Here is a 17,629-nt window from a genome sequence, read left to right as displayed (position 1 = left end):
TATTGGAGAAAATCCTTTATTAACCTTCCATCACTACCCCTAGGATATGCTATTTGATGCTAAGTAGTTCACATGCTTCTAACATGTTGGTGAGAATGGCGTAGAGATTACAGCGCAAACAGCTGCCTACATCAGATGCCTTTATTAGCCTGGGGGACCTGCCTTACCTCTCAGGCTGACCAGCTGTCAGAGATAGTACCCCTTATCCGAAATTCCAAAATCTGAAAACCTTTAAAATCTGATTTTTTTTTTAGCACTGACTTAAAGTCACAAATGAACAATTCCACAGGACACTGGGAAGGCTCCCAGGTAATGCACAGGTCACTGTGCACAACAGACAGCTTTGTGAAGTGATCTCACATGTAATGAACAGAAGTTAATGAAAAATAAAACACTGCATAAAGCAAAAAATGAAGATCTTGATCGTGTATTGTCAGCATCAGAGTGAGCATATACCGCTTAAAGCTATGCTGATCATAAAACAAGCAAAGGTCTACCACAATAAACTGAAAATTGAAGGTAGTTGTGAATACAGTATTCAGCAAGCTGGTTGCAGAAATTTAAGAAAAGACATGGCATTAAATTTTTCAAATGTCTGCTGATCAAGAAAATCTAGCATCAGAACAAGTTTACGATGCTGATTGTTTTTATAGCTTACATAACAACATTAAATTTTTAAAGTGTGGCTGATGAAAAACAAGTCCCAGAACAGCCCACAATGCTGATAGTTTTTATACCTTACATAAAACCCAAAAAGTAAAGTACAAATACATCATACTGCAACCTTTGAATCAAAATACAGCATGGCAGGTGGAGACGGAAAGCCTGCCGTTGTTTGCTGCTGTTGAACAGCTGACTCAGGTATTCTCCTGCTGATGTGCTGCTTTTGTTACCCTGCACACAATACATTTATTAGTGGTATGTAATCATTTTTATTGTGATGAGCAAATGTAAGGCAAGCATGAGAAAATGGGCAGTTGCTGAAAATCCAAGCAACACACACAAAATGATGGAGGAACTCAGCAGGCCAGACAGTATCTATGCAAAACAGTGGATGCAACCTCACACTGACCTACTGGATTCTATGAGGAATTCACCAGGCCAGCACAGGACAGAATGTACCAGTGCTAATCACATAGGCTTGTGCAGTGAAATGTGGGAAGGACTTCATATAAGCATTTTCACCAGTTAAAAGAAAGACCCAATAAAGTTTTAACATGGAACATCGCTGTAAGACGAAGACTGCTTACCAGTAGCACATAAGTTCAGAGTCGGAAATGATGGCAGCCCAAGCTATCTCATATGTATCCTAAAATCCAAAACGCAAAACATTTCTGGCCCCGTGGGTATTGGGTAAGGGGTACTCAACCCGAACTGTGTTTGTGAACATCTGTAAAAATACTCTTTCTTAATATACGTACTAACTTTTAGCATGCTCAGAAAAAAGTACCATCTATAAAAAAAAAGCAACTATTAACACTGAAAATATAAATAATAACAAAACACTTTCCTTACTCCCAGTATCAAATATCTTCTCTTTGAGCAGGGCTGGGAACTGGGAATTCTATGGAACCTCACTCTGACCCACTAGATTCTATGAGGATTTCACCAGTACAGCACAGGGTTCACTACAGTTGGCATCAATGGGACAGAATGTACCAGTACTAATCACATAGGCTTGTGCAGGGAAATGTGGGAAGGACTTTAGATAACCATTGACCACTGTTAAAAGATATACTCCGTTAAGTTATAATACAGAATATAGCAGTTTTGCATTTTCCCTAAAATATACTTTATTCAGAACATATATGAATAAAATTAGGACAAGCAATTCAATGTGATTCAGCATCTGTGTTAGTATTGCCTCCGTAAACATTCTATTAGTGAAGTGTTTGAGAATCTGTGATCTACCCCGTTAATGCCAGCTTCTCAGCTGTGGCATTCCATATGGAGGATAATTTTAATGCTGGCTAAAGTCCAGCAGCATTGGAAGCATCCTATCCAGCTACATCACAGCTTGGCAAGGCGGTTTGCGCTGCCTGACACCACAAGAAACTTTGGAGGGTTGTGAACACAATTAAGCATATCACAGAAACAACGTCTCCTCAATGGACACTGTTACTGATTCGGTAAAGCAGCAACATAATCAAAGACCCCTCCCACCCTCTTTTCTTTCCTCTCCCCCACATCAGACAAAAGATGCAAAAGTCAGGCTCAAGGACTGCTATAAGACTCTTGAACAGACCTCGTGTGATAAAATGGAGTCTTGACCATACAATCTACCTCAGTGTGGCCTTGTATCTTACTAGCTGCCTGTGCTGCACTTTCTCTGTGACTAATTCTCTATACTGCATTATGCAATTGCTTTTCTCTTGCAGTGCCTTGATGTACTGATCTGTATCGATGGCATGCAAAGTATTTTTTTTTAACTGTACCTCAGTACATGACACAATAATAAGCCAACCAATATCTGGTCACAGGCTGTAATATTAATACCCCCAAACTTCTGTGGCATTGTTCCAGCCAGTTAATGTCAGCTGACTTCTTGGAGTATTGCACAAGGCAAGTTATACTGGTGCCGATAACTGATTATGTGTGTTGAACCAACAGATAAATTTCTTTTTCTTTTTCAATCTTTTTATTAGTTTCATAATAATAAACATAGCATAATAATGATACAAAGTTATTGGGAATACATTGTTATAATTTACATAGTTAAATATAATCCCAGTTGACACTTAAATGTTAAAACTCCCAATCATACAGGATACAGATGAACAATATAAAACAAAGAAAAATATCAAAAAAAACATGAAAAAGGAAAAAAAATATATAAAAATATAACCCCCCCCAAAAAAAAACTAACCTAAACAGTGTTAATCAACTACACTAAAAAAAAGAGACATGGGCTGTTATGTAACATCATAAAAAAAAAAGTAAACCTTAGTGTCGACGACTCTGCTCCTCTCAACAAATATTACAAAGAAATACAATAAGTTTGGAAAAGGTCAAATTACATCACATGAAAATGTTGAATGAATGGCCTCCAAGTCTTTTTCAATTTAATAGAGGGATCATAAACAACACTTCTAATTTTTTTCAAATTTAAACACAGCATAGTTTGAGAGAACCAATGAAATGTGGTAGAAGGATTAATCTCTTTCCAATTCAGCAAAATTGATTTTCTAGCCATTAATGTAAGAAATACAATCATCCGACAAGCTGAAGAAGTTAAATTACTTGATTCTATCATTGGTAACCCAAAAATGGCAGTAATTGGGTGAGGTTGTAAATCAATATTCAAAACAGTTGAGATAATATCAAAAATACCTTTCCAATATTTCTTCAACAAAGGACATGACCAAAACATATGAGTTAAAGAAGCTATCTCGGAGTGACATCTATCACATATAGGATTTATATAAGAGTAATAATGAGATAATTTATCTTTAGACATATGAGCCCGGTGCACTATTTTAAACTGTATCAATGTATGTTTAGCACATATAGAGGATGAATTGAATTTTTTTCCCATTTTTAAGATAAATTTCTAAAATAATGAATTTCTCTCAAAGCATTTTCAACCCGACTCGTTCAGTGAGTGCCTTTCCATAGCTGCCGTTTGGCCCATAGACTATTTCCAGATTTTGTGTTTAGCATGAATACAGCAGCAACAACCAGGTTCAATTCCTGCTGTTCCCTGTACATTCTTCCTGTGACTACATGGATTTCCTTCGGTGCTGTGGTTTTCGCCCTCATTCCAAACAGGTAAGTTAATCAGTCGCTTCGGTGTAAATAGGTGGCACAGGCTTATTGGGCCAGAAGGGCCCTTTACCAAGCTGTATCTCTAAATAAAATAAAATGAAATAAAGCATATAGCCACTGCAAGCTGTTCGCTCGACATGCTTGAGAATTTTTAATTTCTGCATCATTTTGCTTTGAAGGTCATGATAAGTTGGAGATCCAGGTGTCATGACAGAGCCTGCAGCTGTACAGTGCTGGACTCCAGAATTTAAGTGTTCCAGCTGCTGCCCTGGGGGTCTGACTTTGTACAAATGCATCATCAATCCACTGCTTCCGGAATCCAAGCCAACAGCCAGCACAGAAATAAAGGAAAACAAGATTCCATGAGAAAGAGAGAGGAAATACTAATCAGCAAAATTAATTAAAACCTGAAGGAGTGGCACTCCACAATGTTGCAGTTCTTCAGGAGCCATAGAGTAACATAGCAGAGAACCAGGTCCTTTAGCACAACAATTCCACGCCAGCTAAAATGTAATTTGTTACACTAATCCCAATTTATTCGCTCCACATTGCAATCAACTTCTCTCTCCTTCTGAAACCCCAAACTCTACCCCCCCCCACACACACACACACTAGCAGCAATTTACAATGGCTAACTCTCACACCTTTGGGACGTGCGAGGAAATCCGAGCACACAGAAGAAAGCCACGTAGTCACAAGGAGAATGTGCAAGCTCCTCATGGACAACATGAGTTCAGGATTGAACCCAGGTCACCAGAAGTGCCAACTCAACGAGCCATGACATGAACAAGCCCATCTTCCTCTTCTTAATTTAATCTATAATTTTCATGCAAAATACTTTTTACTATTTCAAAATGGTGATCTAATTTTTCAGCTAAATAGATCATTGAATCCCTGATATTAACTGCAGATTGTTGAATTTAATTGCCTGTGAATACTTCCATTTGAATTTATGCATTAGTTCCATTATTAGTTTTACAGTAATTCCACCCAGTGTTAATGTGTCCTTTCTATACCCTTACATTCAGGCTATGAGTACTACTAATGACAGGCAATATAGTATGTGATACATAAAAGAAATGTCTAAAGACTTTTCGTGGCAATACACGCATGAGAAATATTAATTTTATTTCATTTGTTGGGGCATTGTGATCATAGTATTAGCAGATCTTCAACTGAACTTTTTATGCTAAATGACAGGAACCCATCTTTAGAATTAAAGCCCACATCTACATTTATCTGAGGTAATTGAATTAAAAAGGCTTTTGCACATGTCTAATTCATTATAATTTGAGTATTTTCCAATCTAAGAGGTATATTAGAAAAAAACAAAATTAATCAATTTTCACGCAGAGAGGTGAATAACCACCTGCCGGTTACATCTCCTGGTCACAATTATAATTGACAGAAAGGATATTGGCCAGAATTCCAAGGGACTCCTGCTTCCCAATGTATCACAAGGGGGATTGAATTACACAACATAAGGAGATCCTGGCTGACAGAGTGTGGATCCCCTGTTTAACAAGCCTTCACCACTCTCTTCCTCAGAGATGATCCATCCTCTCTCAACTGGTACCATTACCTTTTGTGTCATTTTGTTCTTTTGGTCTCCATCCTGTAAAACACATTCCTTTCCAATACACTCAAAATGCTGTAGGAACTCAACAAGGCAGGCAGCATCTTTGGAGGGGAATAAACAGTTGATGGCTCCTTTGCCCACTCTACTCCTCTCTCTACTGAAATCAAAGAATCATTCAGCACAGAAACCAACCGTTTGGGCCCACCTTGTCCGGGCTGAGTGTGATTCCTATCTATGCTAATACAATATATCCAATGGCTTAATCCATGAAAACAAGCATAGAATGTACCTTTTTCACTACCCTATCCATCTTGGACAGCACTCAGGATGTGCTTGCTTCTTGCTGCTGCCATTGGGAAGAAGGGAGGAGAGCCTTGGGACTCGCACCACCAGGTTCAGGAACAGTTACTACCCTCAACCATTACGCTCTTGAACCAAATGGGTTAACTTCACTCAACTTCACTTGGCCATCATAGAAATGTTCCCACAACTAATGGACTCACTTTCAAGGACTCCATCTCACATTTTCAATATTTATGCCTTATTTATTTTCATTATTGTTTCTTCTTTTTGCATTTGCACAGTTTGTTGTCTTCTGAACTCTGATTGGGTGGACTTTCATTGATTGTGATATAGTTATTATTCTAAAGATTTGTTGGGTATACCCTCAAGAAAATGAATCTCATTGTTGTAGGTGGTGACATATATATACTTTGATAATAACACTTACTTTGTACTTTTTACCCATGTGCGTATTTTCTGAGAACTACGGGCTTGCACTCAAAGGTGTCTCTGCAGGCCAATGCTCCTAAGATCCCTACCATTTTATCAAAACGTCCTACTAGAATTTGACTTCCCAAAGTGCATTACCTCACAGTTCCTGTATATGGATTAAATTCCATCTGCCACCACTCCAGCCAACTTTCCAATTTATCTATCACTCCATGTATCATCCTTATTCACTATCTATGACTCCACTCATCCGCAGGTTTGTTAAAGCCTTTCTCCTTATTTACTGCTTACTGATTATTTATTTTCAGGACCTGAAGTCCTTATTGGAAAGGAAACCTTTTGCACAACTCAGTTCAATTTTGAAGACAATCCAGCAGTAGCCCTTTCAGTAGCTAGAGAACATGGCTGCCAGCAATCAGACTCCAAACTCAATGTTGAAAATAGCATCAGCCCATTACCATCAGGAACAATGACCAAAATACTTAAAAATGCAAACACGTGGAAATCTGCAGATGCTGGAAATTCAAGCAACACACACAAAATGCTGGTGGAACACAGCAGGCCAGGCAGCATCTATAGGAAGAGGTACAGTCGATGTTTCGGGCCGAGACCCTTTGTCAGCCTCTTCCAGTGATGCCTACACTGAAGAAGTTTAAATCTTCAGTCCTGTTGAAGGGTCTCGGCCCAAAATGTCGATTGTATTTCTTCCTATAGATGCTGTCTGGCCTGCTGCGTTCCACCAGAATTTCGTGTGTATAACTAAAATACTTGGTGGATTTGCTGTCAAGGTCTCCAAGGTTATAATTGCCAAAAGTGTAGTTGGTTCTGTTCAGCCCATGAATCAGGGTTTGTGTAGCTTCAAGAACCTGTTTCAGTGATAGCATATGAATTCCACAGAATACTATTATTGAATATGTCAGCTCTGAAAGTAGGAAATATCAAACATTTGAGTTAGGAAAAGAAAAGGAAGTGAGTTACACAAAATGGTTATTTTAAGTGGTTTAGGCTACAGCTCAGGAAAATAATTGAAGGAATCCAATAGATGGTGCTGTAGTATAAACTCTAGTTCATGAAATTAACTTTGACTACTTGAGCTTTCAGAAGGACGAATTCATTGCCCTTAAAGGCAGAGGAAACAATACTGCAGAGTAAAAAGAATGAAAATAAAGAGGAAGAAACAGGCACAAAGTTACATTCCTTTCTCTCATCTAAAATCCAATATTCTGGATATTTTAGTCATGAAGTAATGGCCTCTAATGCAGCATAGAAAACTTACTACAGGACTCTTTTAAACTAGTGTAGGAGTAACCGAGTCTTGGAGCACGAAGCAGACTCTTTGGCCCAACTAGTCCATGCTGGCCTAGATCCCCATCCAAGCTCATCCCATCTGCCAGTATTTGGCACTTAACCTTCTCATCCACGTACTTGTCCAACTACCTCCTCAAAGGAGCTGCACTTTCATAATGGGTGAATTAACTCATGAGTTGCAAAGTGCTTTCCAGAAATTTCTTTACCCAGGGCTGGTGAATTTGTGAAATTCATTGTCACAGACAGCTGTGGAGATCAAGCCATCGGGTATATTTAAAGCAGAGATCGATAGAGCATAAGACCATAAGATATAAGAGCAGAAATAGACCATTTGGCCCTTCAAGTCTGTTCATGGCTGATCCAATTTTCCTCTCAGCCAATCTCTTGCCGTATCCCTTTATGCCCTGACCAACAAAGAATCTATTAACCTCTGCCTTAAATATACATAAAGACCTGGCCTCTGTGGCAAAGAATTCCGCAGATTCACCATGTTCTGGCTAAAGAAATTCCTCCTCACCTCCATTCTAAAAGGATGCCCCTCTATTCTGAGATTGTGTCCTCTGGTCTCAGGCTCTCCCACCATAGGAAACATCCTCTCCACATCCACTCTATCAAGGCCCTTCACCATTCGAAAAGTTTCAAGTAGGTCACCTCTCATTCTTCTAAATTCCAGTGAATACAGGCCCAGAGTCATCAACATATGACAAACCGTTCAGTCCTGGGGTCATTTCTGTAAACCTCCTCTGAACCCACTCCAGTTTCAGCACATCCTTTCTAAGATAAGGGGCCCAAAACTGCTCACAATACTGCACGTGAGGCTTCACCAGTGTTTTATAAAATCTCAACATTACATCATTGTTTTTATACTCCAGTCCTCTTGAAATGAAAACTAACATTGCACTTGCCTTCCTCATCACAGACTCAATGTGCAAATTAACATTTAGGGAATTCTGCACAAGGACTTCCAAGTCCGTTTGTGCCTTAGTTTTTTGTATTTTCTCTCCATTTAGAAAACAATCAACCCTTTCACTTCTTCGACCGAAGTGCATGACCATACACTTTCTGACAGTGTATTCCATCTGCCATTTCTTTGCCCATTCTCCTAGTCTGTCTTAGTCCTTATGTAGCCGCTCTACTTCCTCAAAATTACCTGCCCCTCCACCTGTCTTCATAACATCTGCAAACTTTGCAACAAAGCCATCAATTCCATCATCCAAATCATTGACATGTAGTATAAAAGGAATCTGTCCCAACACAGACCCTGCTGGAACACCACTAGTCACCGGCAGCCAGCCTGAAATAGCTCCCTTTATTCCCACTCTTTACCTCCTGCCAATCAGCCACCACTTTTTCCATTCACAAACTAGAGAAAATGTGCAGATGCTGGAAATCCAAGCAACACACACAAAATGCTGGAGGAACTCAGCAGGCCAGGCAGCGTCTATGGAAAAGAGAACCGTCAACGTTTGGGCAGAGACCCTTCATCAGGACTGGAAAAAGAAGATGAGGAGTCAGAGTAAGAACATGGGGGGATAGGGAGGAAGGTGATTGGTGAAACTGAGGAGGGGGAGGTGTGAAATAAACAACTGGGAAGTTGATTGATGAAAGAGATACGGGGGTGGAGAAGGGGGAATCTAATAGGACAGGACAGAAGGCTATGGAAGAAAGAAAAAGGAGAGGAGCATCAGAGGGAGGTGATAGGTAGGTAAGGAGATAAGGTAAGAGAGGGAATGGTGAAGGAGAGGATGGTGGGGCATTACTGGAAGTTCAGGAAATTGATATTCATGCCATCATGTTGAAGGCTACCCAGATGGAATACAAGGTGTTGCTCCTCCAACCTGAGTGTGGACTTATGGCGACAGTAGAGGAGGCCATAGACGGACATGTTGGATTAGGAATGGAAAGAGGAATTAAAATGGGTGGCCACTGGGAATTCCTGTTTTTTCTGGCGGGTGGATCGTAGATGCTCGGTGAAATGGTCTCCCAGTCTATGTCGGGTCTCATTGATATACAGAAGGCCACATAGCACTGGACACAGTAGATAACCCCAACGACTCACAGGTGAAGTGTTGCCTCTCCTGGAAGGTCTGTTTGGGGCCCTGAATGGTAGTGAGAGAGGAGGTGTTGGGGCAGGTGTAGCACTTGTTCCACTTGCAAGGATAAGTGCCAGAAGGGAGATCAGTGGATCAAGGAAGTCACATAGGGAATGATCCCTGCGGAAAGCAGAAATTGTGTGGGAGGGGGGCATGGAGAGAAAGATGTGCTTGGTGGTGGGATCCTGCTGGAGATGGCAGAGATTATGGAAAATTATGTGTTGGACACAAAAGCTGGTGGGGTAGTAGGTGAGGGCAAGAGGAAACCTATCCCTGGTGGGCTGGCTGGAGGATGGGATTGTCCTTTGTTCCTACCCACTGATCTCCCTCCTGGCATTGCAAGTGGAACAGGTGCTACACCTGCCCGTACACCCCTGCTTTCACTACCATTCAGGCCCCAAATAATCCTTGCAGTTTAGACGACACTTCACCTGTGAGTCTGTTGAGTCCTCTATTGTATCCAGTGCTCCTGGTGTGGCCTCGATGAGACTCGATGCAGATTGGGAGATCATTTCACCAAGCACCTATGCTTCGTCCTTCAGAAAAAGCAGGATCTCACAATGGTCACTCATTTTAATTCCACTTCCCATCGCCATTCTGACATGTCAGTCCATGGCCTCCTCTACTGCTGTGATATGGTCACTCTTGTCCATAGATACTGCCTCACCTGCTGAGTTCCTCCAGCATTTTGTGTGTACTGCTTTATCCATGCTAGAGTTTTTCCTGTAATACCATGGGCTCATAGGTTGTTAAGCAGCCTCATGTGGCACCTTGTCAAAGGCCTTCTGAAAATCCAAGAACACAACATTAACTGATTCTCCTTTGTCTATCCCGCTTGTTGTTTCTTCAAATTATTCCAACAGATTTGTCAGGCAAGATCTTCCCTTGAGGGAAAATCTTTTATCATATGCCTCCAAAAGTACTCTGAGATCTCAACCCTAATAATCGACTCTAACATCTTTTCAACCACTGAGAATATACTAACTGGCCTATCCTTTCCTTTCTTCTGCCTCTCTCTCTTCTTGAAGAGTGGAGTGACATTTGCAATTTTCCAATCTTCTGGAACCATTCCAGAATCTAGTGATTCTTGAAAGATCATTACTAATGCCTCCATAATCTCTTCAGCCATCTCTTTCAGAACACTGGGGTGTACATCATCTAGTCCAGATGACTTATCTATCTTCAGGCCTTTCAGTTTCCTAAGAACCTTCTCTCTAGTAATGGTAACTTCACACACTTCATAACCCCTGTCAGCTGGAAACTCCACCATACAGCTGATATCTTCCACAGTAAAGACTGATGCAAACTATTTACTAGCTCTTCTTTCAGTTAGTCCTGACGAAGGTTCTCAGCCCAAAACATTGACTGTATCTTTTCCTAGAGATGCTGCCTGGCCTGCTGCGTTCACCAGCAACTTTTATGTGTGTTTCTTGCAAACTACTTAGTCAGTTTGTCCACCATTTCCTTGTCCCCCATTACTATCTCACCAGCATAATTTTCCAGAGGTCTGATATCCACTTTCTCCTCTCTTTTATACTTTTGTATCTGCAGAGCTTTGGTATCCTCTTTAAAATTACTGGCAAGCTTAGCTTTGTATTCCACCATTGCCTTCTTAATGACTTTTTTAGTTGCCTTCTGTTGTGTTTTAAAAGCTTCCCAATCCTCTAACTTCCCACAAATTTTTGCTCTATTATATACCCCTTTTTTGGCTTTTATGTTGGCTTTGACTTCTCTTGTTAGCCATGGTTGTGTCATCTTTCCTTTAGGATACACTTCCTCTTTGGGATGTATATATCCTGTGCCTTTTGATTTGCTTGCAGAAATAACAGCTGTTGCTGCTCTGCCATCATCCCTGCCAGTGTTCTTTCCCAATCAATTTGGCCAACTCCTCTCTTATGCCTCTGCAATTCCCTTTACTCCACTGTAATACTTATACATTTGACATTAGCTTCTCCCTCTAAAGTTCCAGGGTGAATTTAATCATATTATGATCACTTTTACCAGAAAGGTTCTTTTACCTTGTTCTCTAATCAATTCAGGTTCATTGCACGACACCCAGTCCAGAATAGCTGATCCCATTGTGGGCTCAACCATGATCTGCTCTAAAAAGCCAATCATAGGCAGTCTAGAGATCCCTCCTCTTGGAATCCAGCACCAACCTGATTTTCCTAATCTACCCACATATTGAAATCCCCTGTGACTATTGTAACATTGCCCTTTCGACATGCATTTTCTATCCCCCATTGTAATTTGTAGTCCATGTCCTTACGACAGCTTGGGGATCTGTGTACAACTCCCATCAGGGTCTTTTTACCCTTGCTGTTCATTAGCTCTATCCACAATGATTCAACACCTTCCAACCCTAATGATTTGATTTCAATTTTTACGAACAAAGCAATGCCACACTCTCTGCCTTCCTGCCTAACCTTTTGATACAATGTGTATCCTTGGACATTAAGCTCCCAGCTATACTCTTTCAATCACAATTCAATGAAGCCTACAACATGCATGCCAATCCGCAACTGTGCTACAAGTTCATCTACTTGTATACTCCGTGCATTTAAATATAACACCTTCAGTCCTGCATTCTCCCTTCTCGATTTTGTCTGCCTTTTGCATTGCAACTCATCCTGTTGACTGTAATTTTTCCCTACCAGCAGTCTCTCCTCACTACACGCTGCCTCTGTTTGTAAACCAGCTACCTCATCTACAGCACTATCATCCGCCTTTCCTACGATACTTCTTGTATTGAAGTATATAGTATGTAGCTCAGGACACGAGTGGCAACATGCTCAACTTTTTGATTCCTAATTTTGTCTGAAGACTTACCAACATCTGCCTCCACAATCTCTCCACTAACTGTTCTGGCACTCTGGTTCCCATCTCCTTGTAACTCTAGCTTAAAATTATGAATGTTAAGTATATGCTACTGTTCCTTATACAGTATCAGATTCTGTTGTTCCATCCATTACTTATAACTGGCCAAAAAGTTTCCTGATTTGCCTCTCCCTCCTTTCTTAAACATCAAGGTACTTGGTACTACCTTCTATTCCACAAGCTACAATGAAGGGGATTCTGAAAGATCAAAACCATTCTGTCCACTCTCACTGCAGCCAGCTCGTTTAGAATGTAGAGTATCAGGCTGATGCATTGGTCGCTGGTCAAAGCTCTTTTTCGCTATCGCAATCTGCTGCTGGCTTTTCTACTCAGGCAGTGAAATCCCCTCCTCTCAAAATTTCCAACGACTGGGTTGGTTGCTGGTCAAAGCTCTTTTTAAGTTTTTGATTCATAAAAGAGTCAAAAGTTACAGGGAGAAGGCAGCAAAGTGGAATTGAAAGTCATAATAAATCAGCCATGATGGAATGGTGGAAAAACTTGATGAGGTGCATGGCCTAATCCTGATCCTCTCTCTTATGGTTTTATGGTATAAAGGAAGATAAGGAGAAAGGCTTTAGCAATCCTGCAGAGAATATAAATTCGGACCTTAGGAAAACATCTGAAATCGAAAGCTCGGCATTTCCACACTGGGCTGACCGGCATATAAAGTCCCAGAATGGAAGATCTGAAGGAACCCTTCAAACCTCATCCCCTTAATGAGCTATTGTTCCGTTTCTGCTGAAATGAGTAAATCCTTTTTACAGAATACAGCAAAGGGACCTAACTGAAAGCCACGAAGAAACAGTTTCTCATTGACTGCCAGTTCCCATAGAATCAGAGTGCATGGAGACCAGAACTGGACAAATATGCCCATTGTTTTTGCACTGGTAAACAATAGCAATTCATGACCAGAACACTATTGAATTTTGTTGTTTACAAGTTATTGAACTGTAACAATGCTATGCAGCAAAATAAATAGGATGCATGAAGTAATGTTTTTGATTTCAGTTTACCTCAACATTCACTGCAGTAAGCAAAGTGTAGAAAGGGGAAAAAACAGTTACAAATACCGCAGAAGTTGGAAATCGGAGATAAAAACAAACATACTGGAAACACTCATCAGGTCAGGCAGCATCTGTGGAGAGAGCAACAGAAGTACTACTTGATGTAAGGTTGACTGCCCATTTTTGTCTCTTTTCCAGATCTGTCCAGGGTTCTCAGACCTGAAGCATTAATTATTTTTCTCTTTCCACAGATGCTGCCTGACCTCTGTGTGTGTAGCATTTTCTGTTGTTATTCCAAAGTGTAGTCAGTGCTAATAGCCTGTTTTGCTGAAGTTGGTTGAAAGATAAATTTAGGATGCAAGGAAGATATTATAGCTCTCTCTGCTATAAGCAGCACATGATCATTTATGTCGAAATGAAGGAACAAAAGCAGGTTCAGTTTAAGATCTCATTGAAAAGACCAATGGCAGTGTTATAGTCCAGAGCGTTCAATTTAGTTATACTCGAATTTCCAGAGTACAGCCTTCTGGCTCAGGAGAACTACAGGCTGAGCCACAGCTGACCAAACATATCTTTCAATTAATCAGAACTACACTCATCTCTAGACGGTAAGGACACCTACATTAACCTATTGCTTATTGACAACAACTCTGCCTTCAATGCTATAATTCCAAACAAATTCAATGCCAAACTCCAGACTCTTGGAGTCAATGCCACCCTCTGCATTCAGATCTTTGACTTCCTGACAAACAGACTGAAATTAATAATGATAGGCAGCATCCCCTCTGCCATGATTATTCTAGACTCTGGTGCGTCCTCAGTTCCCTGCTCTACTCCCTGTAGCCTCATGATTGTGTGACCTTATTCTTCTCTGACTCCATCTCTGAGTTTGAAGCAGATACCACTATTGTGGGCTGAATCTCAAATAGCGATGAGTTGGGTAACAGGAAGGAAATAGAGGGCTTAAGGACATGGTGAAATGACAATAACCTTTCCCTCAATGTCAACAAAACAAGAGAGCTGGTCATTGACTTCAGATAATGCGGCAATGCATAAGCTCCTATCTACATCAACAGTGCCCGGGTTCAGAGGGTTGAGAGCTTCATGTTCCCAGGTGTGAACATCACCAATAACTTGCATTTTGATGTCACAGCCATGAAAGCTCACCAATGCCTCTACTTCCTGAGGAGGATAAATAAATTGGGCTTGTCTCCATTAACTCTTACCAGTCTTCACCATAGAAAGCCTTCTATCTGAATGCATAACGGCTTGGTATGGCAACTGCTCTGCACTTGACCACAAGAAAATTCAGGGAGTTGTAGCTGCAGCTCAGCATAACAAGGAAGCCTCAGCTCAGCTTAAAAAGCCTTCCCTCCATAGACTCTTACTATACTTCTGGCTGCCTCAGTAAAGCAGCCAGCGTAATCAAAGATTCCGCCCCCCCCCCCACCCACCGTGCATATATGTACTCGTGCATATGACAATAAACTCAACTTTGACTTTAATTATGTTGTAGTTGTAGAAGTCATTGTTGAGACTATAGTTGAGTATTGTGTGCAGTTCTGGTCACCAGAAATAATGTCATTATTCTTGAAAGGGTGCAAGACAGATTCATGAGGACGTTACTGGGACCAAAGGGTTAAGCTATAAGAAGAGGTGGGTTAAGTTAGGACCTTTTTTTCTCCCCCAGGAGCAAAGGATGGTGAGGAATGATGTTACAGAGATATATTAAGTCATGAGGGGTGTTGACAATGGTTACGATCTCTTTCCCAGGATGGAGGAGTCTGGAATAGAGGGAACAGATTTAAGGTAAGTGTTGAAAGGTTTAAAAGGAACCAGAGGGGAAGCTTTTTTACACAGAGAGTGCTGGCTATACGGAACAAGCTGCCAGATGAAGCTGTAGAAGTGTGTACATTTGGTCAGGTACGTAGATAGGAAAGGGTTAGATGAATATGGCAAATTGTACAAGCTCGGTTAGCATGTCAGCATGGACAAGCTGGACAGTATGCTCTGTTCCTGTGCTATATGACTCTATTTTACACTGTTGTCAGTTAGAGATCAAAATAACAAGTAAATTGTGCATCAACCACCATTTTGTACTTACTCTTCCCACATCAGATAAATCTGTGAAAATAGCTATCACATACGTAATACAATGAAAATGACCTCGAACTCAGTGATGCTGTATCAGCATATGACATTTTATGCAGATAGCTGACTGTTTATAAAGAGATAAGGTGCAATATAATGTGAAGGTTGTAAAGAGAAGATACCAAATGGAAGACACACTGAGGAAAATCACTCTCCACTAAAAGCCTTCTTTCAATTAAAAATCGAGCCCACACCCAGGCAATGGGGGTTTTGGTCCTTAAGTCCAATTGATGTAAGCAGAGTCCTCCTCTCAGGCAAAGTTTCTGACCTCGGCCTACCCTGCCTCCCTGAGTTAATGTCCAGCATGCATTTACACAACAATCGTCTGCCCTTGCAGTTTGCACGATGAATAATAAAAAATAAAATAAAAAAGCAGAAAGTGCTGGAAATACTCAAGAAGGCAGGTCATATCTGTGGGAAAAGAACCAGTTAGAGCTTTGGATTGATCCTTTGTTGGAACTGGGAATGAAACAGAAGAAGCCTATTAAGCTCCACTGAGTATCAGGAGGTCTCTGGTTGGATAAAACCGGGGTGACCATGGGGATAAGCTGTAAACAAGGCTTTCTGGTCAATGAGTGAATGGGAGCAGTTAGAACAGAGATGGAAAAAGGATCTTCAGTCTCTTCCTATTCCCACACATGTAGCCTCACCTGCCAAGTATTTCAGGCACTTTTCATTTTTCATTTTTATTATCGACTAAAGAGCTTTGAAATGCAATGCAGGAAGACATGCCACGCAGGCTGGGCTGGGCATGTCCTCCACTCCCTGAGAGGAATAAAAAAAGAAGAAAAAAATACAAGCTGAACCTATATCACAGACTTTTTTAAAAAGCATGTCTTCAATTCCCCCACTTCATTAGATTAGCACAATCGTAAATTCTGAATATTGCAGCATTTCTGATTGTAATCTACTCATCACAACTGGCTTCTTCACTGCTAATATACCCACCATCTAACAAGCTCTCCCTCTCAGCCACACAACAGCTGTGGGTGTCTTTCAGATGCTTACTTGTGTTCCACTTTACCCTTGTAATAATAAGCAATTCCTCCCTCTTCCGTCCGCACCTCTCACCCCGATGATTTTCTGACACAGCCTCATCATTTGATCCTCAACACATCTAGCTTCTTCCCTTCCCTTCTATCTTTCTCCATGCTTCTTTTTCTTTTCATCTCTTCCTCCCATACCTTTCACTGGCCTCTTACTGAGTCATCTGGTAGTTGATTGGCATCACTCCTGTGTATGGGTCAAAGATATCCTACCACAGTGAACTGAGAATGCTATCTGGATTTTGACTGCTGCAGTACCAAGAGAATACTGCACGGTTAATATGTGCCATTTTTGATGCAGGGCCCTATAAGACCTGACATATCAGCGTGAACCAATCCATGACACTATCACAAAGCAGAATAGGGAAACTCTGCCCAGTTTCCAGGTCTCCTGCTGAATGCATCTTGTAAACGACATCACTACAATTGGTTATCTGCTCATCTGTTATCCTAAGTTTTCTTTCACTTCACTACACAAAACGAGCTGACGTGCTTCCTACTCTACAACAGTGACTATAATTGTTAAGAAATTTATTGGCTTTAAAACCTCTTGCAATGACTTTAGTTTGTAAAAAACATGACTTAAGTACATTCTTTTTTTCTCATGACTTCTTCCTCCTCTCACATAGATTCTCCACCCTCTTTCCATTCATAACCACGGCCTTCTCCCTGTCCCACCACCCCTCTTCCTGCTCCTTATCCCAACTTTCTCATTCCTAGCCAAGATCTTCACTTCTCCTTCATCCCATCCCCTCCACCATAACCATTTTGATTCCATTACCATGACTCTTAAACCTTGTTTGAGCCGAAAATTCAAAGTGGTCTTGACCACAGCCTCACAGTGGTAGTCTAGTAGTGCTCATTGCTAGGTGTCATCTTCTCAGAGGACCATCACCTTGTCATCGTGGAGAGCTCGTCAGATCCTGAGAGCAATGCAGTCTGGAACTCCTGGCAGGATCAACTGTGGCAGTGAGGTCAAAGGGAAGGTTCCAAACAAGAGCGATCCAACCAAGACCTCAACAGTGCAGCTGGTGGTAGGTGATGACACATTACAACAGCAGTGAAGGAGGTAGA

The sequence above is a fragment of the Mobula birostris genome, chromosome 8, assembly GCF_030028105.1.
Source record: "Mobula birostris isolate sMobBir1 chromosome 8, sMobBir1.hap1, whole genome shotgun sequence".
NCBI lineage: Eukaryota > Metazoa > Chordata > Chondrichthyes > Myliobatiformes > Myliobatidae > Mobula > Mobula birostris.
Note: the sequence above shows the minus strand (reverse complement) of the source record.